This window comes from Triturus cristatus, chromosome 8 (genome assembly GCF_964204655.1).
Source record: "Triturus cristatus chromosome 8, aTriCri1.1, whole genome shotgun sequence".
In the NCBI taxonomy this organism is placed as follows: domain Eukaryota; kingdom Metazoa; phylum Chordata; class Amphibia; order Caudata; family Salamandridae; genus Triturus; species Triturus cristatus.
In genome coordinates, this window is record NC_140591.1 from 936,543,421 (window position 1) to 936,567,373 (window position 23,953).

Below are 23,953 nucleotides of genomic sequence, written 5' to 3' on the forward strand. Positions count from 1 at the left end.
GATCATTTAAAATTGCTCCAAGAGGAAGCTGCAGCTCTTTTGGCAAAAGGAGCTATAGAGAGGGTCCCAGTTTCAGAAGTAGGCAGTGGCTGTTATTCCCGCTACTTTCTGATTCCAAAGAAGAACAAAGGGTTATGGCCCATTTTGGATCTTCGGACAGTCAATCTCTTCCTTTAAAGGAGAAATTCAAAATGCTTACTTTGGCTCAGGTCTTGTCTGCCCTAGACCAAGGAGAAAGGATGGTAGCTTTGGACCTGCACGATGCGCATTTTCACATTCCCATCCTGCCGGGCCACAGGCGCTACCTGCGGTTCAAGTTAGGCTGTGAGCACTTTCACTTTACTGTGCTTCCCTTCGGTCTTACCAGTGCCCCTTGGGTGTTCACCAAGGTGATGGTGGAGGTTGCAGGTAATCTGCGCAGGTTAGAGGGGGTCAGTCTTCCCCTACCTCGACAACTGGCTGTTGAAGGCGGCTTCATCCCAGGCAGTCGTCTCCCACCTTCAGACTTCGATAAACCTTCTGCCTTCGCTGGGGTTCTCTTTGAGCGTGCCGAAGTCACACCTGACTCCTTCTCAGACGCTCCCTTTTATCAGAGCTGTTCTGGACACAGTGCAGTTTCGGGCTTATCCTCCCGAGCAGCGAGTCCAGGATATTTAGGCTATGATTACGATGTTTCAGCCTTTATCCTGGATTTCGGTGAGGTTGACTCTGACGCGTTTGGGTCTCATGGCCTCCTGCATCCTGTTGGTAAGACACTCAAGATGGTGCATGGGGGCTCTGCAGTGGGACTTGAAGTTCCAATGGGCACAGCATCGGGGAAATCTCACCGACGTGGTTCAGATCTCGGAAGGAACTGCGAATAATCTGCAGTGGTGGTTAACGAACCGTGATTGGGTCAGTGGCAGACCGCTCTCACTTCCCCAACCAGATTTCACAGTTGTGACGGACACGTCACTTATGGGATGGAGCGGCCACATGGGAGAGGTGGAGATTAGGGGTCACTGGTCTCCGGCGAAGATGGGGCTCCACATAAACTTGTTGGAGCTCCAAGCAATTCAGTTGGCATTGAAAGCATTTCTTCCCTCTGTCAAGGGGAAGCTGGTGCAGGTGTTCACGGACAACACCTCCGCCATGTGGTACTACAAGCATGGGGAGGTGGGCTTGTGGACCTTTGTCGAGAGGTCCTGCGTCTCTGGACATGGCTGGAACAACAGGGCATATCCCTGGTGGTTCAACACCTGGCAGGTTCTCTGAACGTCAGGGCGGACGATCTCAGCCGTTGATGATTTCAGGATCACGAATGGCGTCTCCAGTCGGAGGTGGCGCAAGGTCTCTTTCAGCAGTGGGGAGAACCTTGGTTAGATTTGTTTGCTTCCAAAGAGAACACGCAATGTCAGCAGTACTGCGCGCTGGAGTTTCCAAGGTGGCTATCACTTGGTGACGCGTTTCGACGTGAGTGGAGCTCAGGCCTGTTGTAAGCCTTTCCTCCCATACCACTCCTGCCCAGGGTTCTGAAGAAGATCTGGAGCGACGGCCCAATCATTGTTGTGACACCGGACTGGGCAAGAAGAGTCTGGTATCCTGAGCTTCTGAGCATGAGTGTCGATCCTTCGATCAGGCTGCCCCTTCGGGAGGATCTTCTGTTGCTGCAGCAGGGGAGGGTTCTCCACCCGAACCTGTCAACTCTGCGCCTCCATGTGTGGAGATTGAGCGGCGGCAGTTGATAGCTTTTGACCTTCCTCCCGAAGTCTGTAACTTTATTCTGGCGGCCCTCCACTAAGACAGTATACGCCTGCCATTGGCAGAAATTTGTATTATACTGTAGAGAAAGGTCCATTGACCCTCTTTCTGCTGCTCTTTCTACTGTCCTTTTATTCATTCTAACTCTTGCCCAGAAGGGTTCTGCTTTGGGAACTCTCAAGGGTTACCTCTCTGATCTGTCTGCTTTTTTGCAGCTGCTGGACCAGCCTTCTCCCTTTAAATCTCCTATTGTAAATAGATTTCTGAAAGAACTTGCTCATTTGTTTCCACCCACGCCCTTTGCTATGCCACAATGGGACCTTAATTTGGTCCTCACTTACCTGATGTGTGCTCCTTTTGAGCATTTGCACAATTGTCCCCGCCGGCTGTTGACCATCAAAACAGTCTTCTTAGTGGCTATTACTTGCAGGTCTTATTCAGCTTGCCTCCTTATCTTATGTCCTTTCATGACAAGGTGGTGCTTCGCACCAGGGCATCATTCTTACCATAGTTGGTTACCCCATTCCATCTGGTTCAGTCCATTACTTTGGCCACCTTCTTTGCTCCCCCACATCCCTCTAAGGAAGAGGAGCGTCTCCACCGACTGGACCCAAAAAGAGCGTTGTCGTTCTACCTTGACCGCACAAAAGAGTTCCGGGTGGATGACCAACGTTTTGTGGGGTATGTGGGAGCAAAGAAGGGACGGCCAGTGCAGAAAAGGACCATCTCTCGCTCGGTCGTTCTCTGCATTAAAATCTATTACGCTTTGGCAAAGAAGCAGCCCCCTGAGTGACTAAGGGCCCACTCCATGAGGGGAAAGGCTGCGACTATGGCCTTGGCTCGGGGTGTCCCAGCCCAAGACATCTGTCAGGCAGCAACATGGGCATCATTGCACACTGTCTCGGGGTGGGAAGAACGGAACGGAGGCTATGATGGATTAGTGAAGGTTTTATTTTGCTCAAGAACTGTTTCCTTCTCCACACAAGAGAACTAGCATTAACCGGGTTTTGGGTTTTCTTTTCTTCCCGAGTTAGTCCTTTCCGGGATCCAGTCCCGTCTTCTTTCTTGCTCCACTGGCGTCTGGTCCCAGGGAACTCCGTGGTGGCGTAGGAAAAAAAATAACAGGAGAACCGGTATGACGGCGTGACTATAAGGACGCTTTTAGGGACGGGAGTGAAGGAGCACCAAACACCGTGTCACACATCTATGAAAAAGTGAAAAGTGCTTCGGGAAAAAGGTGGAGGTGGGTGACAGAGAGAGGGACCCGGTTGTTACACCGTTCGTCTATCCCGCCCTCCTATCCAATCCACAAACTTGGTTAGCCACGCTCCTCCTGGAGCGTGGCAGGTCGTATCGCGGTGTATTTCTCCTTCGGCTGCCGTCGGGATTCCAGGAACTCCCTTTGTACTGGTAGGACTTCCTCCAGAATCTTCTTTTCCCCGAGGGACGCCACTCCGCAGAATGTCGCAGCCGAGTCTCCAGCGGTTGCTTTCTCTCCGGGGTTTGAACACCCGGACTTCCGGGTTTCCCTGTTCATGAACACTGGGAACTCCGTGATGTCATCAGGGGGCGGAGTTTCGTGTTCTGATGCTTCCCAATTAAAGGGACCTTCTTGGTTAATACCATATGTGTCCTGAAGCGGTGGGGACGGCGAACTCCACTCGTCCTGTGAGGAAAGAACAAGAGGGGAAAAAGGGGAGTTTGTAGTTACCCAGTCCAGATTATTATTGCATTCCTCTTTCGTTGTCCTCACCCGGTCACACACACGTTTGCAAAACATTATTGCCTTGATGGTCAAGTGCGCAGGAACTGTCATTTTGCCCGTCCAGTCCTGCAAGACTTCTTAGTTTAGATCATGAGTTCGCAACCCACCGCAGGGATGGTATGGCTTGGGCATCTGATTCAAAGGTAAGGAATCTGCAGCTAAGAGTCTCTATCAGATGAACAAGTTACTTACCTTCGGTAACACATTTTCTAGTAGAGACTCTATCTAGCTGCATATTTCTTACAGCCCCACCCATGCCTCCCCGCTTTGCATACTGCTGTAGTAGGACTAGGGTTTTTTTCCCCCTTTCAGGGCCCAAGTTTTGCACACGACTATGTCAGTAACTTTGTGGCTCTGTACATCTGGTATGGAAAATACAAAAAATACTGACGTCCGCGCGCCTGGGTAGTGCCTATATAGGCACCGTGACGTCCTAACCAACGCCGACGACGTAACGCGGAGCCACCCACCGTCACACGCAAGGGGTATTGCTCAGCAAAAGTTTCCGGATCCAGTCTGATGCCTGGGAAATCCAAAGGTAAGGGATCTGCAGCTTGATAGAGTCTCTACCAGGTAATTCATTACCGAAGGTAAGTAACTTGTTTGTTAATGCTTATGTTGCATCATATGTAATACTCTTTCACAGGCACAAATGTACTGTCCTTTCCCAGGAAGGTAGGTGGTCCCTCATTTTTATGTGGGCCTGCACCCTTGCATATGTAGGAATGAGTGTGCATGTGAGCCAGCTTCATGTTAAAGCATTGACATGGTTAAAAAGGAACTAACATTTTGGTGCCCTATTATTGTTTTCCATTTCTCGGAAGCTGGAGCCACTTATCAACAAGTGTTGTCCTCCACGGGAGTGGATGGATGATCTAACTCCTAGGCTCTTGGGACCCTGTCACCTTCCTCAGCTCAGGGGCCTCACCTCTGTGCTCTTGACAAACCAGACTGTAGCAAGCAAGGGAACGCCTGTGTGCAGCGGCTGCATGGAATAAAGGTGCACACCATGTCGTCTGATACGATGGTAAATAAGACATCATCCAGGCAGTAATGTCTTTAGCCCTCACAGGTGTTGTATTTATGCTGTATGACGTAACATCTAACATTTCCAATCAGATTTCAAACTCGTTTGATTAAGTGGTTTCTGGTTGTGCTTTTCTGTGATGGTTCTTGGAGACCACTCCACGCACAAGGTGCATCCTTAACTGAAGTGAGATGAAAAGGTGGTAAGGATTTCAGTTGAAGAAATCTGGGCATCATCGTGATGGTAAATGTATGAGTGTGCTCCCTCTGCAAAGCCTTTCTCTCAGCCAGGGCTTATAACAAGAAGCAGTGCCTCAATCAAGCAGGTGTGCACACCATGATTGGCCTAAGAAGATACAAATTGTGTTTGGTTGGTATAAGGTGGAGTGTAATACAAAACTCTACTCTACCCAGGAGTGGGCCAATGTTCGCATTCTCCGTGTTGCAGAGATTGCTCTTTGAAACAGGGTTTAAAGTGTCCAAGACACCATCCTTAGAACTGCGAACAGGAGGGCTGGGCAGATGAAGAAGTATACTCCCCGCCACACGTGGATGCAATATTTGTACTGAGGTCATTTTACCACAGTGTCTCAGGAGAGCCTTAAAATTCTTCATGGATGTGGTTTCATTTTGTAACTGCTTTAGCCCTCATGTGCGTCTTTAGGGACCCACAGTGGAAGGAGGCATCTTCATAAAAACAGAAGTGCTCTACAATTTTTTTGTTCTACATAGTCTTCAGTTCATGCTATAACTTGCTGAGTTGGTACATATGCTGGGGGCAGTGTTTTTTGTGAGCACCAGTGTGCACGGTCCAAGTCTGCGACAAGGGCACTCACTGCAAGTACGCACATGCCTATACTCAGGCCATATGCCCTGTATGTGTTCTCGCCCCTGGAGCATAAAGAGCAAAGGTGGTGCCAAGGATATTATTGTGAGGTCAGCATTCCAGGCTAGTCACTTTGTCAGAGCTGCCATCTTCCAGGAAAGTGGCTCATGATAAATTTAGTATATAGACTAGTATGTTTATTCCAATTTTTCATAGTGTTGTCTGATCAGTTTAAACACAGCCAGTGATTAAATATCCATTTAGACACTTGATATTTTATACTTTTGGCAATCTGTTGAAAGGAGAACTGTAGGCTTTCTGGTTTAAATAACAAATCATCCCGTTAAACACCTGGGCTGCCCACAGTCTCCTGAAATACTGCATTCCGCCATGGTGAGACTTTGAGAAACTAAAACATTTCAGTTAACTGTGCAGGTTACAGAGCTGAACTGCAAAGTTTGTGGAATGTTCTTAAAAAGCTCAAAACCAAATTTAGGGCAGCCAACATGAAGATATCAGTTTGAGCTAGTCAACATCAATCAATCAGTCAGGATTTGTAAAGTGCAGCTAATCACCCTTGAGGGTACCCAGGCGCTGATTCAAGATGGATGAAGTCATCAGATCTGTTATGGGCTGCCCATCTTGTGGATATTTGAAAGAATCTGTTGCCCATATGTTGTTTTTAGTCTGGCTTACAGCAGAGTGAGGGCTAGGTGGATAATTCTAATTTGCAGACATCTAGATGTCAGAAGTCACCTATAGGCGTGTAGAATTCTGCAGACAGATTTGTCGGCCTCTATGGTCTTTACAGTATCAAGGTTCTTAATGATTATGTGGCTTGTATGACAGAAAATGGGAGTTTAGTTGCCTAATCTGATTAATTAGGAATATTTATGGTGTACAATTGATAATGATTCACTGATTTTAAGATCTTAAAGTATTTGTATTGATCTTAGGAAATTGTGTGCGTCTGTAATATTTCATTTTTTTTGTATTTATTATTTCTGATGGATACATCTGCCTATGGATTCCTCACCTTTTGAACTACCCCAATGTCCTCAGTTCTCCCACGTCGACAAGGACGTCACAATGGAACGGCTCTGCACGTGATTCCACGTGACGTCCTCGGAGCCATAAGAAGGCCTAATCAGCGTGCTGTCAGTTCCCTTTTTCCACCACAACACGTAACGTTTTTTTCCCAGGCTCTCCATTTCTGGGAATTTTATGTGATACTGTTGTTGCAACGACGTAGACTTTGAAGATGACTAGCCCTAGGAAGTCTGGATTCAAGCCCTGCAGGGAATGCGGAGGTCAGATGTCCATCACTGACCTACATGAAGATTGTATGTGGTGCCTTTCGTCGCATCACGGCGTCGGGACATGCAGAGTGGGCTAAAGAACGGTGATGGATCAAACCCAGATCTGTTGACTGGGTGTGAGTGTTTGATTGGTTCTGATGCTCCGTCCATCACCCCCCCCTTTTGTACCGCTTTGTTCGCCATAAGTTGGCAGGGTATGCTCAGACGTGAGTCCCTTGCTCACTTTGCCACTGGATTCAAGCAAGCCTGGCTGAAGACGGCTGAAATGCCAGAAACCGGTCCTAGGAAGCTTGTTTCCGGTCCAGGGAAGACATGGCTTGGCAGTTCGGGCTGGACTGTTCCCATGAGGCACAGGGTCAGACTGATTTGCATATGGCCATGTCTGAACTGGGGTGGCAGAGTGGGCTAAAGAACGGTGATGGATCAAACCCAGATCTGTTGACTGGGTGTGAGTGTTTGATTGGTTCTGATGCTCCGTCCATCACCCCCCCCTTTTGTACCGCTTTGTTCGCCATAAGTTGGCAGGGTATGCTCAGACGTGAGTCCCTTGCTCACTTTGCCACTGGATTCAAGCAAGCCTGGCTGAAGACGGCTGAAATGCCAGAAACCGGTCCTAGGAAGCTTGTTTCCGGTCCAGGGAAGACATGGCTTGGCAGTTCGGGCTGGACTGTTCCCATGAGGCACAGGGTCAGACTGATTTGCATATGGCCATGTCTGAACTGGGGTGGCAGAGTGGGCTAAAGAACGGTGATGGATCAAACCCAGATCTGTTGACTGGGTGTGAGTGTTTGATTGGTTCTGATGCTCCGTCCATCACCACCCCCTTTTGTACCGCTTTGTTCGCCATAAGTTGGCAGGGTATGCTCAGACGTGAGTCCCTTGCTCACTTTGCCACTGGATTCAAGCAAGCCTGGCTGAAGACGGCTGAAATGCCAGAAACCGGTCCTAGGAAGCTTGTTTCCGGTCCAGGGAAGACATGGCTTGGCAGTTCGGGCTGAACTGTTCCCATGAGGCACAGGGTCAGACTGATTTGCATATGGCCATGTCTGAACTGGGGTGGCAGAGTGGGCTAAAGAACGGTGATGGATCAAACCCAGATCTGTTGACTGGGTGTGAGTGTTTGATTGGTTCTGATGCTCCGTCCATCACCACCCCCTTTTGTACCGCTTTGTTTGCCATAAGTTGGCAGGGTATGCTCAGACGTGAGTCCCTTGCTCACTTTGCCACTGGATTCAAGCAAGCCTGGCTGAAGACGGCTGAAATGCCAGAAACCGGTCCTAGGAAGCTTGTTTCCGGTCCAGGGAAGACATGGCTTGGCAGTTCGGGCTGGACTGTTCCCATGAGGCACAGGGTCAGACTGATTTGCATATGGCCATGTCTGAACTGGGGTGGCAGAGTGGGCTAAAGAACGGTGATGGATCAAACCCAGATCTGTTGACTGGGTGTGAGTGTTTGATTGGTTCTGATGCTCCGTCCATCACCACCCCCTTTTATACCACTTTGTTCGCCATAAGTTGGCAGGGTATGCTCAGACGTGAGTCCCTTGCTCACTTTGCCACTGGATTCAAGCAAGCCTGGCTGAAGACGGCTGAAATGCCAGAAACCAGTCCTAGGAAGCTTGTTTCCGGTCCAGGGAAGACATGGCTTGGCAGTTCGGGCTGGACTGTTCCCATGAGGCACAGGGTCAGACTGATTTGCATATGGCCATGTCTGAACTGGGGTAGCAGAGTGGGCTAAAGAACGGTGATGGATCAAACCCAGATCTGTTGACTGGGTGTGAGTGTTTAATTGGTTCTGATGCTCCGTCCATCACCACCCCCTTTTGTACCTCTTTGTTCGCCATAAGTTGGCAGGGTATGCTCAGATGTGAGTCCCTTGCTCACTTTGCCACTGGATTCAAGCAAGCCTGGCTGAAGACGGCTGAAATGCCAGAAACCGGTCCTAGGAAGCTTGTTTCCGGTCCAGGGAAGACATGGCTTGGCAGTTCGGGCTGGACTGTTCCCATGAGGCACAGGGTCAGACTGATTTGCATATGGCCATGTCTGAACTGGGGTGGCAGAGTGGGCTAAAGAACGGTGATGGATCAAACCCAGATCTGTTGACTGGGTGTGAGTGTTTGATTGGTTCTGATGCTCCATCCATCACCACCCCCTTTTGTACCGCTTTGTTCGCCATAAGTTGGCAGGGTATGCTCAGACGTGAATCCCTTGCTCACTTTGCCACTGGATTCAAGCAAGCCTGGCTGAAGACGGCTGAAATGCCAGAAAGGGCAAGGGCAAGGGCTGCGAATCCATCTGGGGTACCTGCTGGCCGCATGGGTTGCTAGATTACACTCTGACAGGGTTTTCCCCTCATTTTCCACAGGTGTCATTTATGCCTTTTAGGCCTGACACACCAGGAAGTTGGCATCTACCGGAGCAGAGGTTACCAACGCCGTCACATTTTCCGGAGAGTCATGCTCCGTTGGATGGTTTTTCTCCGACGCCGTCCGGATCCGAACAGGCACCGGTTCATCCTCAACTGACTGTGAACCCTGTTCCCTTGGAGCCTCCTGCATTGGCGGTTCCAAATTCACAGGCGCCGCCGACACCGTTTCCAAATATGAGGTATCGGAGAGAGGCTATGAGGCTGTTGGAGGAAGAGGAATATCTAGAGGAGCAGGAAGGGTTGTAGAACTTGGCCCCGGATTTGAAGGTTTGCAGGAGGCAAGTGGCCTCAATAACTCTCCTGATTGGAAATTGGTGTCACCTAAGGGCTTACCACCTTCTGAAGTGACTTCTTATCATGCTGTGATTACAAAAGCTGTAGACCTTTTAGAGTTACCTCTGGCTATAGCTGAACTGAAATCAAATATTATTACAGAGTTGCTCCATTCATCAACTTGTGCTTCAGAACCATTGCTGCCCTTCAATGAGGCCTTAACGTAGCCTATTATGGATGTCTGGCAGAAGCCAATGCCCTCCCCTGCAGTTTCCAAAAATGTGGCTAGAAGGTACATGGTGGCTCCTGGGGGTTCAGCTTTTCTTTCTGCCCACCCTTCACTGGAAAGCTTGGTGGTTCAAGCCTCTTGCTCTTATAAGCTGTCGGCAGGGTCCTTTCCATCTACACCTGCTGATAGGGAGTCAAAACGTATGGAGCAGTCGGCCAATAAAGTTTTCAAATTGGGGAATATGGCCTTGAAATCCACGAATGCCACATCTCTTGGGTCGTTACATCCATGCCTTCATGGACTCAGCCAAGGAGGTTGTACTGAAATTTTCCATAGAGGTCCAAGGGCATTTTTCTGAAATGTATTTGGATGCCCAGGCTGCTGCCCGTCAGGTAATCCAGTCTGACCTGGACACTGGGGACTCGGTAGCCAGGGAAACAAGAAGGCATGCCTGGTTACGGGGTTCAGGCTTTTCACCTGATGTTCAGGCTACGTTGCTGGATTTGCCCTTTGATGGGTCCTGCTTATTTGGGGCAAAGGCAGATTCTGCACCGTTTCAAAGACAGCACAGCTACAGCAAGGTCCTTGGGGCTTCAGACCCTGCCCAAGGACTATAGACCATTTCGCAGGTTTTGTGACTTTGCCAAGAACTTGTCCGTTCCGCAGTAGACAACAGCTGCAACAGCAGCAGACAATTCCTCTGCATAGATCCTTCTGGGGCAGAGGTAGTCTGCAGGTTTCTGCTCATCAACTATTCTCCTCCTCTACCTCCTCCTCTTCCGCCTCTCCAACCATTGTTGCAGGGAAGCAGCTCTTGCTCCGACATCTTAGAGCATGCTAGAGCACGTGGTGGCCTATTTCCTACCTCATTGGACGTCTGTCACTACAGACTTCTGGGTTCTGGACATCGTAGAAAATAGGTATGCCGTACTCTTCCTGTAGTTTCCCCCTCCTTTAACTCCCTGTCAGGGCCTGTGCTCTCAAGAGCATCTTCTGCTCTTCAGCAGTAAGTACTTCTAGCTGCAGATTCCTTACCTTTGAATTTTCCAGGCGTCATGCTGGATCCGGAAACTTTTGCTGAGCAATAACCCTTGCGCGCTGCATCGGGTGGATCCAGTTGGCTACGCGGAAAGTCGGTAGCATCAGTTATGATGTTGTGGTGCCTATATAGGCACCACCAGGGCGCACGGACGTTAGCGCCGATCCAGGAAGAGCTACCCCTTTGCTGCTTTTTGGCAGGTTTTCTCCCCGACTTTTGTTGAATTCTACATGTGCGAGGGGTGTCTTTGAAGAAGACAGGTTTCAAGCTGTGCAGTGCCCGCCACCTCGTTATGTTAGTCACCGACCTCCCCTCCACCTCGTCTGTCTTTGGTGTCTCGAGCGCGAACACTACTCGAAGTCATACTCGGGCTGCTAGGCCATGGCTCGGAAGGCCTCGAGGGAGCGAGCGATGAAGCTCCTCGTGGCCCGGCATTCGACACTGTCCAGCGAGACTCCATGGAGTTCCCGGAAGAGGAGGTAGCGGAGGATCGCTCCCGGAGCCCTAAGTCCTCACCTTCACACTCGAGGACACTCGGGGAAGAGGCATAAGAAGAAGAAGTGCAAGCAGACTTCATCTTCACCTCCACCTACGTCGTCAAGAGAGGTAAGGAAGAGAGGTAAGGAGCCGAAGTGACTCCCGCTCAAATAAAAGAATTTTACGAGGCCATGCACCGCATATTTGAGCAGAATTACCCCACTCACCCTCAGGCCCCACAGAGTGGGAGGGGGCCCCATCTGATTCGACACCGTCGGCTCCGGCGCTGGTGGGGCCTCAAGGATCCGATCCCAGGTCGACGCCGTTTGTCTCATCGCGACCTCCCCCTGCGTCAGACCCGAAGTTGTTGCCTGCGGCATCGCCGGTGCCTATCAGCGGCACCAGCCCCATCCTCATCCCCAACACATGGAGCCAGAACGGCATCGCTCGATGCCAATTCCGACGTCGATTGAACCCAGGGTTTCTGTGTTGTCGCCTGAGCACTTTGAAGATGTGTTAGGCTCAGGAGAGGAATGTGAGAGGTCTATGGACTCTCTGGAAAACCAGGATGTCTCTGTGGAGAATTTGGACTGGTATGGGGAACTTGGGGAGGCCAGTGGGCTGGACACTGTCCCCAGACACTGGTATGCTTTCTCCGGCCACAGTGGATATGGAGGAGGGGGCATCCTATGCCATGGTGGTAAAAAGGGCAGCTGAGGTGCTCAGACTAGAGCTACCCTCAGTGCAGGTCAGGACTAATCTGACAGAGGTGCTTCAACCAGGGGCTTCCACTTCTGAACTACTTTTGCCCTTTAATGAGGCACTTAAATTTCTTTCTAGGCATGTAGTCCAAGCCCAGCACAGAGGCACTAGTGAATAGGACAATTGCACACCACCATCACCCAGCTACGGGCGACCCAAAGTTCCTCTGCCAACACCCCACCCCAGAAAGTTTGTTAGTGCAGACCTCTATGTCCCAGAGCGAGTTCCCTTCCACCGCTCCGGATAGGGAATCCAAGAGGCTGGACTCATTTGGAAAGAAGTTGTTTCCTTCCTCCAGCCTGGCATTGCTGTCGGTGAGTATCACATGCTTATTGGGCAGTTTCTCCCATTCCATCTGGGAGACGGTTGCGCAAGTGCTGCCACAGGTCCCGGAGGACACCCGGGCTGTGCTCTCCCAAGCAGTCAAGGATGGGAGGGATGCAGCAAAATTCCCCATACAGTGTGGCCTAGATACAACGGATTCGCTAGGCAGATCGATTTCAACGACGGTGGCCTTGAGGCACCATGCTTGGCTTAGAATGACTGGCTTCTCGGGCGATGTCCAAGCTAATCTGATGGACATGCCTTTTGATGGAACCCGTCTTTTTGTATAAAAGGCATACTCGTCCCTGGTCCCGTTCAAGAACTCTCAAGCTACGGCCAGATCCTTGGGCCTCTCCTCCACTCCTCGTGGCCAGTCTTCCTTTCGTGGCAACAGAAGGGGTTTCCATCTGTGGCTGGGAAGTCCGGTTCAAGAACTCTCAAGCTACGGCCAGATCCCTGGGCCTCTCCTCCACTCCTCATGGCCAGTCTTCCTTTCGCCCCTTTCGTGGCAACGGAAGGGGTTTCCAGCCGCGTCAGGCCTATCCCAGCCACCGTCCTGCACAGACTGCCCAAGCCATGTGAGGATGTGGACGCAGTGCATTCCGATCCAGGAATGGATGCCAGAAGTCGTTGGCCAAACTGCCCCATGCAGCCACAGCCTCCAAGCACTCTTGCAAAAAGAACTATTGATGGACAGAATGCAGAACAATGTCATACATTCACCCCAGTACAGAGATCTGGGCCTAAATCCATCGTTTTTTTGCTCACCATGCCATTCCAGTTTGGACCCAGCCATATGCAATCAGTCTTGACCCTGTGCCCAATGGGAACAGTCCAGCCCGAACTGCCAGGCCAGGTTCTCCCTGGACTGGAAACAAGCATCCTAGGACCGGTTTCGGGGTTTCACCCCTCTTCAGCCAGGATGGCTTGATTCCAGTGGCAAGGAGAGCACGGGACACACGTCTGAGCATACCCGTCCCACTCGGGGTGACAAATGCAAAAAGAACTATTGATGGACAAAATGCAGAACAATGTCATACATTCACCCCAGTACAGAGATCTGGGCACTCTTAGGCTGACTCTGCAGAAGCACACTACTCCAGTTGGAGGGAGAATTAGTCATCATCTCCAACACTGGAGATCCATAACATTGGACAAGTGGGTCTTGCAGATTGTCCAGGAGGGCTATTCTCTGCCTTTCCTCTCTTTTCCTCCTTTTATTCTGCCAAGTCAGGAATGGCTGATGGAGGATCATTTAATGTTGCTCCAAGAGGAAGTTACAGCTCTCTTGATGAAGGGAGCTATAGAAAGGGTCCCAGTTTCAGAAGTAGACAGTGGCTGTTATTCCTGCTACTTTCTGATTCCGAAGAAGAAGAAAGGGTTGCGGCCCATTTTGGATCTTCAAACCGTCAATCTGTTCCTCAAGAAGAAGTTCAAGATGCTCACTCAGGCTCAGGTCTTGTCTTCCCTCGACCAAGAAGACTGGATGGTAGCGTTGGACCTGCAGGACGGTTATTTTCACATCCCCATCCTGTCGGGCCACAGGCGTTACCTGCAGTTCAAGGTAGGCCGCGAGCACTTTCAGTTTACCATGCTCACCTTCGGCCTTACCAGTGCCCCTTGGGTGTTCACCAAGGTGATGGCGGTGGTCGCAGCTCCTCTGCGCAGGTTTGGGGTGCCAGTCTTCCCCTACCTCGACGACTGGCTCTTGAAGGTGTCCTCGCCCCAGGCAGTCATCTTCCACAGACTACGGCAGACCTCCTACATTTGGGGGGGTTCTCTCTAAACGTGCCAAAGTCACACCTGTACACAAAGATGCATTCAACTCTGTCTGTTGTTCAGGTGTGCCTATATTTTGGCGCACCTCTACAATTGTTCCTATGTTTAAAAAAGGAAATGTGCATGATGTAAAGTGTTATCGTCCGATATCTCTTTTAGACTCCACAGCTAAAATCATTGGGAGAGTAGTTTTAGACCGCCTTCTTGTCTGGATAAACAAAAATTACATTCTCTACCCAACTCAGTATGGGTTCAGAAAGGGGCTTGAGACTATCGAACAGTGCCTCAATCTACATCTGATTGAGTTATTCATAATACCATCTAAGAAGATAGATGGAAGTAGTGCCGCTGCGTCCGTGGGTGTATAATAGTTTATTTTACCCATATTTAGCTGCCTCTTTATTTAGCACCAGACCTTATAGGCTGCCTGGAGGACTTTGAAGCGGGTCTTCTTATAATAACTTGGCTCTAGAATTTTAAAGAATGTTCTCTCTGTCCTTGCACCTAATAGTAGCTGATATATATGAGGCACATCTGCTAGAGTTTCACCATTAGTTCCCACCAATAGGATTCCAATGTGCTGTAATAAGCAAGCCCAGTAATAAAATTGAAAATTGGGTACTGCCCACCCCTCTCTATCCCGTAGTAGAGTCATAAATTTTAGTGCTCACCGGGGTTTCCCCTGTGCCCATAGAAAACTATTGCAGATAGATTGTAGTCTCTGCATTTGTTTTCTTGTAATTTCCAGTGGTACTGCCCTAAAGAAGTGTAAGACCTTTGGAAACACATTACTTTTGAGGACATTGCATCTTCCCAGCAACGATAAATGCAAGTTTTCCATCCTATCCAAATCTCTTTTGATCTTATTAAGAAGAGGTTCCCAATTGAGTTTAACCATCGTATCTAGACAAGCATTCAGGCGTATTCCCAAATATACGGCCTCCTCTAGAACCCTCTGATCCCTAAATTGCGTTTGTTCAGTACAGATTACCTGTGTCTTAGTTAAGTTCAATTTATAACCCGCACTCCTCCCAAATATTGCTGCCAATTGTTCCGTCTGCTCCAATGTAATTGCAGGGTCCGGTATAATTATTGCAATATAATTTGCATAAGCAAGTATATCAACCCGCTATAACCTAAGGCCTATGCTCTAATAGGTTTAAGAACGGGTTGATATATATCGCAAATAACAGAGGGGAGCACGGGCATCCTTGGCGAGTACCTCTTGATATAATTAATGGTTTTGATTCTAACCCTAGTGTACATATTCGTGCCTTTGGGGATATGTACATTGTCTTAATGGCCTGAAAAAACACTGCACCAACACCATGCAACCTAAGTGTGGCCCATAGAAATTCCCATGAGACACGGTCAAACGCTTTTTCTGCGTCTAATAATATCACCCCGCATGGCATCTTACGTGTGTTGGCAATATCTAGCAATGTTGTTACTCTGTGCTTATATGATTGACCGTGTCTCTACCTGGTACAAACCCGTGCTGGTGAACTGAAACCAGGGTCTTAATAACATGTGATAGACGTGTCGCTAAAATTTTTGCGTACATTTTACAATCGCAGTTTATTAAAGATATTGTTCTAAATGATCCTGGGAGTGTAGGAGGCTTTTCCTTTTTTTAAAATACAATAATGCTTGCCTCATCCCAGGATAGCGGAGCAGTGCTTTTTTTGTGCCTCCCAGCACACCTCAAGCATATCTGCCTGAATTTCAGATAGTATCAACTTATATATTTCTAATGGGAGTCTATCTGGCCCGGCAGCTTTTCCCATAGCCAATGAGCCCACAGCATCTACCAACTCCTGCATTGATATTGGCTCCTCTAGTGCCCCCTTATCTTCTTAATCCAGGATTATCCTGTATGGGTCCTTGTATAGCTCCTCCTGATCATCTATACTATGATCTTCCTCGGAATACAACTTCTCATAAAATGCCCTGAATACATCTAGAATGCCCTCTGGTGTTTCTATTGTGTTCCCTGATGAGTCCTCGATTGTCTCTATAATATTTTTACTCTCCTTGCATCTGATCTTTTTCGCTAGGCATCTGCCAGTTGTTTCCCCAAACTCATAACAGTCTTTCCTGAAAAGATGGTATTTTTGGGCAATATCTTTAGCCCATTCCTAATTAATCTTAGATTTACCCCCAAGCCACCTCTGTTTGTGCCTGTGCAATGTCCGCCTTATCCCGTACTGCTTCAATTAGTCTACATTCTAAACAGTGGAACTCTTCATATAATTGCATCTGATGCTGTCTAAGTTGTTTCTGAATGCGTAGACCAAAACCGATTATCTCTCCCCTGAGTCCGGCTTTCATCGCATCCCAGACCATCCCTAATTTAGTAGAATCTCGATTTATAACCAGAAATTCTGTCACCCATTTACGAATGTGAGTAACAAACTCCTCATTTAACAATAATTTTTTAATTTTAATGTGCTTCTAGGTCGCATTAAACCATATATTGCAAGTTTCAGTATAATTGGATTATGATCCAAAGTTATACGAGGATAAATCGATATTTGTGCGTCTTTTAGGAGCGTTTTAGCTATAAAAAAATAATCTATTCTAGTGAGCTTTGGATGTGGGCATGAGTAATGCGTATATCCTGGTTCGGGATGTTTTAGCCTAGGCCACACATCAACTAGACCGTGTTCATGGAGAAGCTGTTGTAGATCTTTATAAACTCTAGGGTTTTTACCAATGTTTTTATCACCTCCGGATCCTTTAATAATATTTTCAAATTGAATGTTAAAATCACCAGTCAGAATCACTGGAGTTGCCCAATTAGCTAATTCCATATTAAGATATTGAATTACTTGCTCCTCATCATGATTAGAACCGTAGACAGAACATATTGTATAATTTTTGTTAGCCACAATGCATTCCATCATGGCCCATCGCCCATATTTATCTGCAGCACTTTTAGTTGTTTTTAAAAGACCCTTTTTAGAGAGTATAGCAACCCCGCGAGTAGTGGTCCCTTGTGTAGTGCAGACCTGCATCTCCAAACCAAGCTCTCTCAAATGACCAGATTTTTGCCCCACTACTGTGGAAAAACGATGGCAATTTAGACAACTAATTGCCCCATTTCAAGAGAAAGGGGCACAAGCATTTCTGTTAGCCCCTGCCAAACTAAACATTATCTATAAAGATAAAACAAGATTTTTTTCCTCTGAATTGAAGGCGAAGGAGTATTTGCAAGAGATTAAGCCCTAGGGAAAGAATATACGCATATGTAAGAAAAGGTTATATACAGGAACTATAATCTACAAATTGTTTGCGCCACCTCTCCAAGATAATTGATTGTTAATTAGGGCCTTTTCTTTTTTTTTTGTATGTCCATGTAATGGTTTTTTTGAAGGGATATTTTTTTTTCTTTCTAACTGTGCTACCCATGGGTGAGACAGAGGTAAAATGCATTGGGGTGGACATGGGGGGTTGGGGTGGCAGCGAGGCTATCCATCATAGTAGACCGTGGGGTCTATTAGCCTTCATGTTGGGGATGGGGGGGGGGGGGGTTGCTTTCCGCTGGCAGGGGAGGCAGGAAAAGGGAGGGGGGTGGTTCTCCAGTGTTGGGGAGGGGGGAGGCTGCCAGAGGCAGGGGGGGGGGGGTGCAGGGTACAAAATGGTAATAAAAGTCAGTAACCGTTTTAAGATTTATGAGGGAAAGACAGAAAGAGAGAGAAGCAACCAAGAAGGGCAGGAAAGGTTATATATTGATCTAAATCAGGTTGATGGCAGGGTTAACAGTGTGCACATTTAATGTGTGGGGTCTTAACGATAGGGAGAAGCGGCAAAGAGTAGCGTATGAAATAAAGAACATGTCGCCTGATATAGTTTGTATCCAAGAGACACATATCCCTTGGCACAAGCACAACTTTTTGAGCTTTATTCCTCAGGGTAATCCAGGTTTCGTTTTTCCCCTGAGGGGGTGGGGGAACGTTAGCCAAAATCACTGTGTAAGGGGGGCTGCAGGAGGTAAATTTAAATTCTGCAATTTGGATAGGTATTCGTGTGATTTAGGAGTGGTAGAACCTGTTCTTGAACGCAGATCTCGTGCAAGAGGTTCACCCCGCCGTACTTCTGTTTCTTTTCCTATCTCTCTAGGCTCATCTCCCTTTATTGAGGAGCTACTTAGCGTAGTTGTAGTTAGTTTGGCGGGTCCCGTAACTCTATTTTTCCTATCCCTCTCATCTATCTGGCTATCAGTTCTCATACGACTAGCATTTGGATTCAGGCTATGGGGTTTAGCTTCACTATCTACCCTAGTATGTGTTTTCTGTTTACTCATCCCCTGATTTTGAGGAATAATATTTTGATTCCCTATAACTCTTTCCAGGCCTAATTCTATTTTGTCCAGTCTCACTTTCAAAGTGCCAATGGATTGTTTAATATACTTTGTTAGATCTGTAATCAGGCTTAACATTTTATTCATTTCATTTGTGGAGGAAGTATTGCCCTTATTTTTGGTTTGTGGTACAGGTTTATTAACCTTTTGGTTCAACACAATACCTTTCCCCTGCTGTTTTTTAGTTTTAAGCTTAGGTGTGTCAGTCACAGTTGGGGCCTGATGTATCACTGGCAGCAGGATTCTAGGGATTTCATTAGTTACTGGGTTTTAGGGTCTTTTTGGCGGGGGTAACGGGTCAGTATCCGGGTCATTTATGGAAATCTCATCACTAATAACCTGTATGCAGCCATTTACTGGCTCCATAATCGCATTTTCTGGAGTACAAACTTCCCCTAACTCATTGTTAAGTAAAACGTTGGCCTTGCTATTTTTTACAAGTCCTTGTGATTCAATATTTAATGACTCTTCTACTGTGGATATTTGTTTTTCAATGGCACCTACTGCCCCTGTGAGGTAGTTTAACAAAGTCATATTTGCATCTCTCGGCTTGCAGGCTAATTGCCCCGAGTTGCTACTGCGTAATTTCCTTTTGCCCATTTTTTATAGGCCAGTCATTAATGGGTCTACAAGAAAACAAACCCTCCTTACTTTACTCAATATGTTAACTGTGACACTTTTTAGAGAAGCGTTCCCCTCCTATGTTTTATCTTTTGAACTGTGGCTTACTCTAAATGGTTACCAAGAATAGAACCCCTGCTGAAAAAATGTATATCGATGGACATTCGAATTACTATCCAACCGTGAAGATGAGGTGGCCCAGACTCCTTCAGTCTCTGACGGGCTCAGACAGACCCGCCCTTGGCCCGGGCTTCACCCGGGCACGTCCCGTGCAGCGGTGGGTGAGGCTCGTTATATGCGCCACCTGGTGCGAGTTCTTTGACGTGTGCGGCTCCTGGCGCTATGGGCACTGTGGTCCTCGTTGCTTCCCTACGGGGAAGGAAAAGTGCAGCGTGTGTCTCACATGGGTAGGGACAATTAAAACACAGTTCCCCAGTTTTAACAAAAGTAAAGTGCAGCGTGCGGGTCAAGATTCAGCGTTCCCCGCTCCTCGATGGATCAAGCCCGTTATATGCGCCACCTGGCGCGAGTTCTCTGACGCGTGCAGCTCCCGCCGCAAGGCGCTATGGACACTGGTCCTCGTTGCTTCCCTACGGGGAAGGAAAAGTGCAGCGTGTGTCTCACAGGGGTAGGGACAATTAAAAACACAGTTCCCCCAGTTTAAAAAAAGTAAAGTGCAGCATGCGGGTAAAGATTCAGGCCCAAGTCATTCTTGTGGCTCCAGATTGGGCGAGAAGTGTCTGGTGTCTTGGCAGAAATGTGTAGTGTATTGTACAGAATGGGCTATTGATCCACTTTCTGCTTCTCTTTCCACTGTCCTTTTATTCATTTTGACCCTTGCCTAGTAGAGCTCTGCTTTGGGAACTCTCAAGGGTTACCTCTCTGCTCTTTCTGCTTTTTTGCGGCTGCCAGACCAGCCCTCTCTCTTTAAGTCGCCGATTGTACATGGGTTTCTTAAAAGGGCTGGTTCACTTGTTTCCACCCACGCCCTTTGGTATGCCACAGTGGGACCTTAATTTGGTCCTCACCCACCAAATGTGTGCTCCCTTCGAGCCTTTACATAACTGTCCCCTCCAGCTGCTGACCATCAAAACAGCCTTTTTAGTGGCGATTACATCTGCCCGGAGGGTGAGTGAGTTGCCGGCGTTATCTTGCACGCCTCCCTATTTGATGTCTTTTCAAGACTAAGTGGTGCTTCACACCCAGGCTTCCTTTTTACCAAAGGTCGTGACCCCATTCTGGGTCAAACCATCAGGTTGCCCACCTTCTTTTCTCCCCTGCATCCCTCTAAAGAGGATGAGCGTCTCCATCGACTGGACCCAAAAAGAGCATACAAAAGAGTTCTAAGTGGACGAGCAACTGTTTGTGGGCAGGGGCTATGCTGAAAAGAACCATGTCTGGCTGGGTCGTTCTCTGCATCAAGATCTGCTATGCCCTGGCAAAGAAGCAGCCGCCTGAGGGATTAAGGGCTCATTCCACCAGGGGGAAGGCTGCGACTACGGCCTTGGCTCGGGGTGCCCCAGTCCTGGACATGCCAGGCAGCAACATGGGCATCTTTGCACACATTTGCCAAACACTACTACCTGGACAGTCCGGTCCGCAGGGACAGGCATTTTGCCTGTTCGTTCCTACAGGACTTCCTAGTGTAGGAATTGGTCAGCAACCCACCGCCGGGATGGTATGGCTTGGGTATGTAATTCAAAGGTAAGGAATCTGCTGCTAAAAGACTATCAGATGAACAAGTTACTTATCTTCGGTAACGCATTATCTGGTAGAGACTATGTAGATGCAGATTCCTTACAGCCCCACCCCTGCCTCCCCGCTTTGCGTACTAATGTTGTAGGGCCAAGGTTGTTTCCTTTTTCAGGGCTTTAATTTTGCACACGACCACGTCAATTTCTTCGTGGCTCTGCGCTTCTGGCGTGGAAAAAAACTAAAAGTACTAACGTCTGCGTTCCTGGGTGGTGCCTTTATAGGGACAGCGACGTCATAACTGACGCCGACGACGTCACGCTGAGCCGAATGGAGCCACCCGACGGCACGCACAAGGATTATTGCTCAGCAAAATTTTGCGGATCCAGCCGGACGCCTGGGAAATTCAAGGATAAGGAATCTGTAGCTAGATAGTCTCTACCAGATAATACTTTACCAAAGGTAAGTAACTTGTTTATTCTTACCATGATTTGTCAGTCTTTTCCTATGATGTTGAATGTCGACCTATGCACTTCAAAGCTGTCGCTGGGGGGTGTGAGTTTAGCCATCCAACATGCCGCCATTTTTATTGAAGCACTTTATTCCACTGAACGTAAGTTACCAAAGGGTTTTTATCGTAGATGTTTTAAATATTACTGTATCTGTTATGATCTGCCTTTGGAAGATTGAATAAAGAAAAAAGATAGACTTTATCTCTTTTTTAAAAGTAACATTACATGAATGTGTTTGTAGTTACTTGATGTTCATGTTTTATTTTGATGCAGTGGAAAGCTGAATGAACATTCAATGATTAGTTTAGTAATAGGTAACTGTGTTCCATGACTGATCCTTTTTCTTCCAAAGAACCTGACAAATTGAGCAATTTGGCTACCCAGATGCCTCAACACATTGATCTTGAGAATGTGTAATAACCATAGTTTTCCTAGGATGTTAACAATTATTCAGTACTCATTATGAGACATACTTTGAAAATGAGTTTGGAATATCTGATTGCTGCTGTTGTCTGATAATCGGCAGTCTATGACTTTTAAAAGGTCCATTTAAAAACTCAATTTTGACTCCAGCTTGATGTTACGTAGGGTGTTAACACGTTTATTAGTATGTGACATTTAAAAAAATAGCAGTTCAAGGGCCCTGCTAGTGCAAAGGCTGTATTTCAGGAGCTAACATATTGAGCATAGCCAAATCATAAAAAAGGATTAGATGTTGAATTCTAGGTTAAATTGACTGTGTGTTTTGTGTTCCTGCTTTTCTTTTATACAGATTTACAGTATTTGACAGATGTGCGTCAGCAAATTCCCATACACATTCAAAAACGTGCTGATCTCTACAGTGTCGAGGCAAAGAAAGAATGAACCAAAGACTGCATATCCAAGAGAACGATTACCGTGCTAAGAAACTCGTTTCCCGGCTGTTGTAACTGTTGATAGACATTTGACTCTAAATTCAATGTAACTGATTAACCTAATAATGTCAACTTCAAACACATTAACTGGACGAACGCTTATCACTGAAATAAATGGTCCTTTATCTGCTATTTTGTCTGATTTACCGTTTGAAATAAATATATTGTTAAACCACACAAATAATACTTTATTATATGAATATTGGATTGCTTTGACCAGGGCAGGTCCTAGGTTATGTGGGGCCCTGGGCAGAATAGGAACATGCGAGGCCCCTATAATTTGCATTAGCTGTAACCCTCACAGGAAGTGACATCATAGGAAGTAATATCAATTGGCCATTATTTATATGGCATTGATGAAGCTGCTTTGCCAGAAGCAACTTACCTAGTTTGGATATCAGTAACATGGTTAAAATAGCATTAATAATCCTAATAAAATACGTACATAGATATTAAATCACTATTAAGTAGATTGAATGAAGTTTAAATGAATTAAACTTGGTATTTATTGTTCTATTGAATGGGAAAATGATATGCTAACCGGTCATTCTGATTTTGGCACTAAGAGATGTCCAAAAGAGAGGTGCAGACTGTACTAATGTGGAGAAAAGGCAGTTTTGAGTGTTTTTCCAAAAGACTGGAGGTACACCATAGCTCAAGAGGGAGATAGTTTCAGTCCTGCACATTTAGAAAGATCTGCCTCCAATCAGGGCCATCTAAATTTTAGGATGGCACAGGAGTTTGGTTGGCACAGTGTATGGGGTTATGGACTGAATGTAAGGAGTGCTTTTATAAAGAGAGAACCTTTTTAATGCAGTGCACACGACAAACAGTGCCTTACAGATAGAGGGTTCCTGACCAAAAACCCAGCATACTGCATAAAGGTGAGAAGAAATGTCCGGTTACTTACCGGTAATATTCATTAATCGAGCCGTAGCCCTCCCCATCCCAGTCCTAACTACATGAGCATAGCTCCTCCCACCAGAAACTCCCAAGCAACTAAAAACCCATCCCTTTCCTCCATGCCACACCCTGAGGCATATAAGCATGTGACCCGCCTCTCCACCTCCTGTACCACCAAGCACAGGAAGCCGAACAGGGAGGGAGGAATGGGAACTCAGGGGCAGATTTATGTTGCACTTGCGCCACTTTTGCGCCGCCGTTGCGTCACTTTTGTGACGCAGCAGCGGCGCAAATCCTGCGCCATGGTGCGGGGTATTTACAACGTGACGCATCTGGGAGATGCGTCACGTTGTAAAGCCCTGCGCCACATGTAGGCGTTCCAGAGCAGGTGGGGGCGTTCCGGCGCAGGAACGCCTCCTAAAAGTGGCTGAGTAAAATCTACAAGATTTCACTCAGTCACTTTTAGGCCCATGCTGCGTCAAAACCCTGCGCCTACTTGAAGCAGGCGTAAGGATTGACGCAGCATTATAAAGATAGGGCCCCCCAGATCATTGCTGGAGCTGCGTCGCGCTTGCGACGCAACTCCAGCAATGCGCCACTTTTCGGCACAGATGCGCAACGCATCTGTGCCGTTTTTGCCCCATGGTGCGCCGCATTATAAATGCGGCGCATCCATGGTGGCGCAGCAGTGGCGCATAATAACTGGTGCATCCCTGCTGATATGCAGGGATGCGCCATTCGTCATAAATCTGCCCCTCAGACTGGGACGGGAGGGCTACGACTCGGAGTAATGAATATTACCGGTAAGTAACCGGACATTAACTCCTCATCAGCCCTCCCCGTCCCAGTTTTAACTACATGAGCAGATACCAAAGCAGGAATCTGCTTCACTCAGTAGCAAAAACAGACTCAATGAAAGTACAGTAAAAAGTTACAGCACCGGAGCAGAACGAAACACAGCG

At 47.5% G+C, this 23,953-nt stretch overlaps 1 long non-coding RNA gene across 1 annotated transcript in view; it reads left to right on the forward strand.

Annotated features, from left to right (window-relative positions):
• LOC146805278 (uncharacterized) overlaps positions 1-22,204 on the forward strand; it is a 130,141-nt gene extending 107,937 nt beyond the window's left edge. Inside the window, exon 4 of the long non-coding RNA XR_014967442.1 lies at positions 21,947-22,204. This is a non-coding gene — a long non-coding RNA (uncharacterized LOC146805278). The remainder of the gene's footprint in view (positions 1-21,946) is intronic.
• Positions 22,205-23,953: the final 1,749 nt, after the last annotated feature.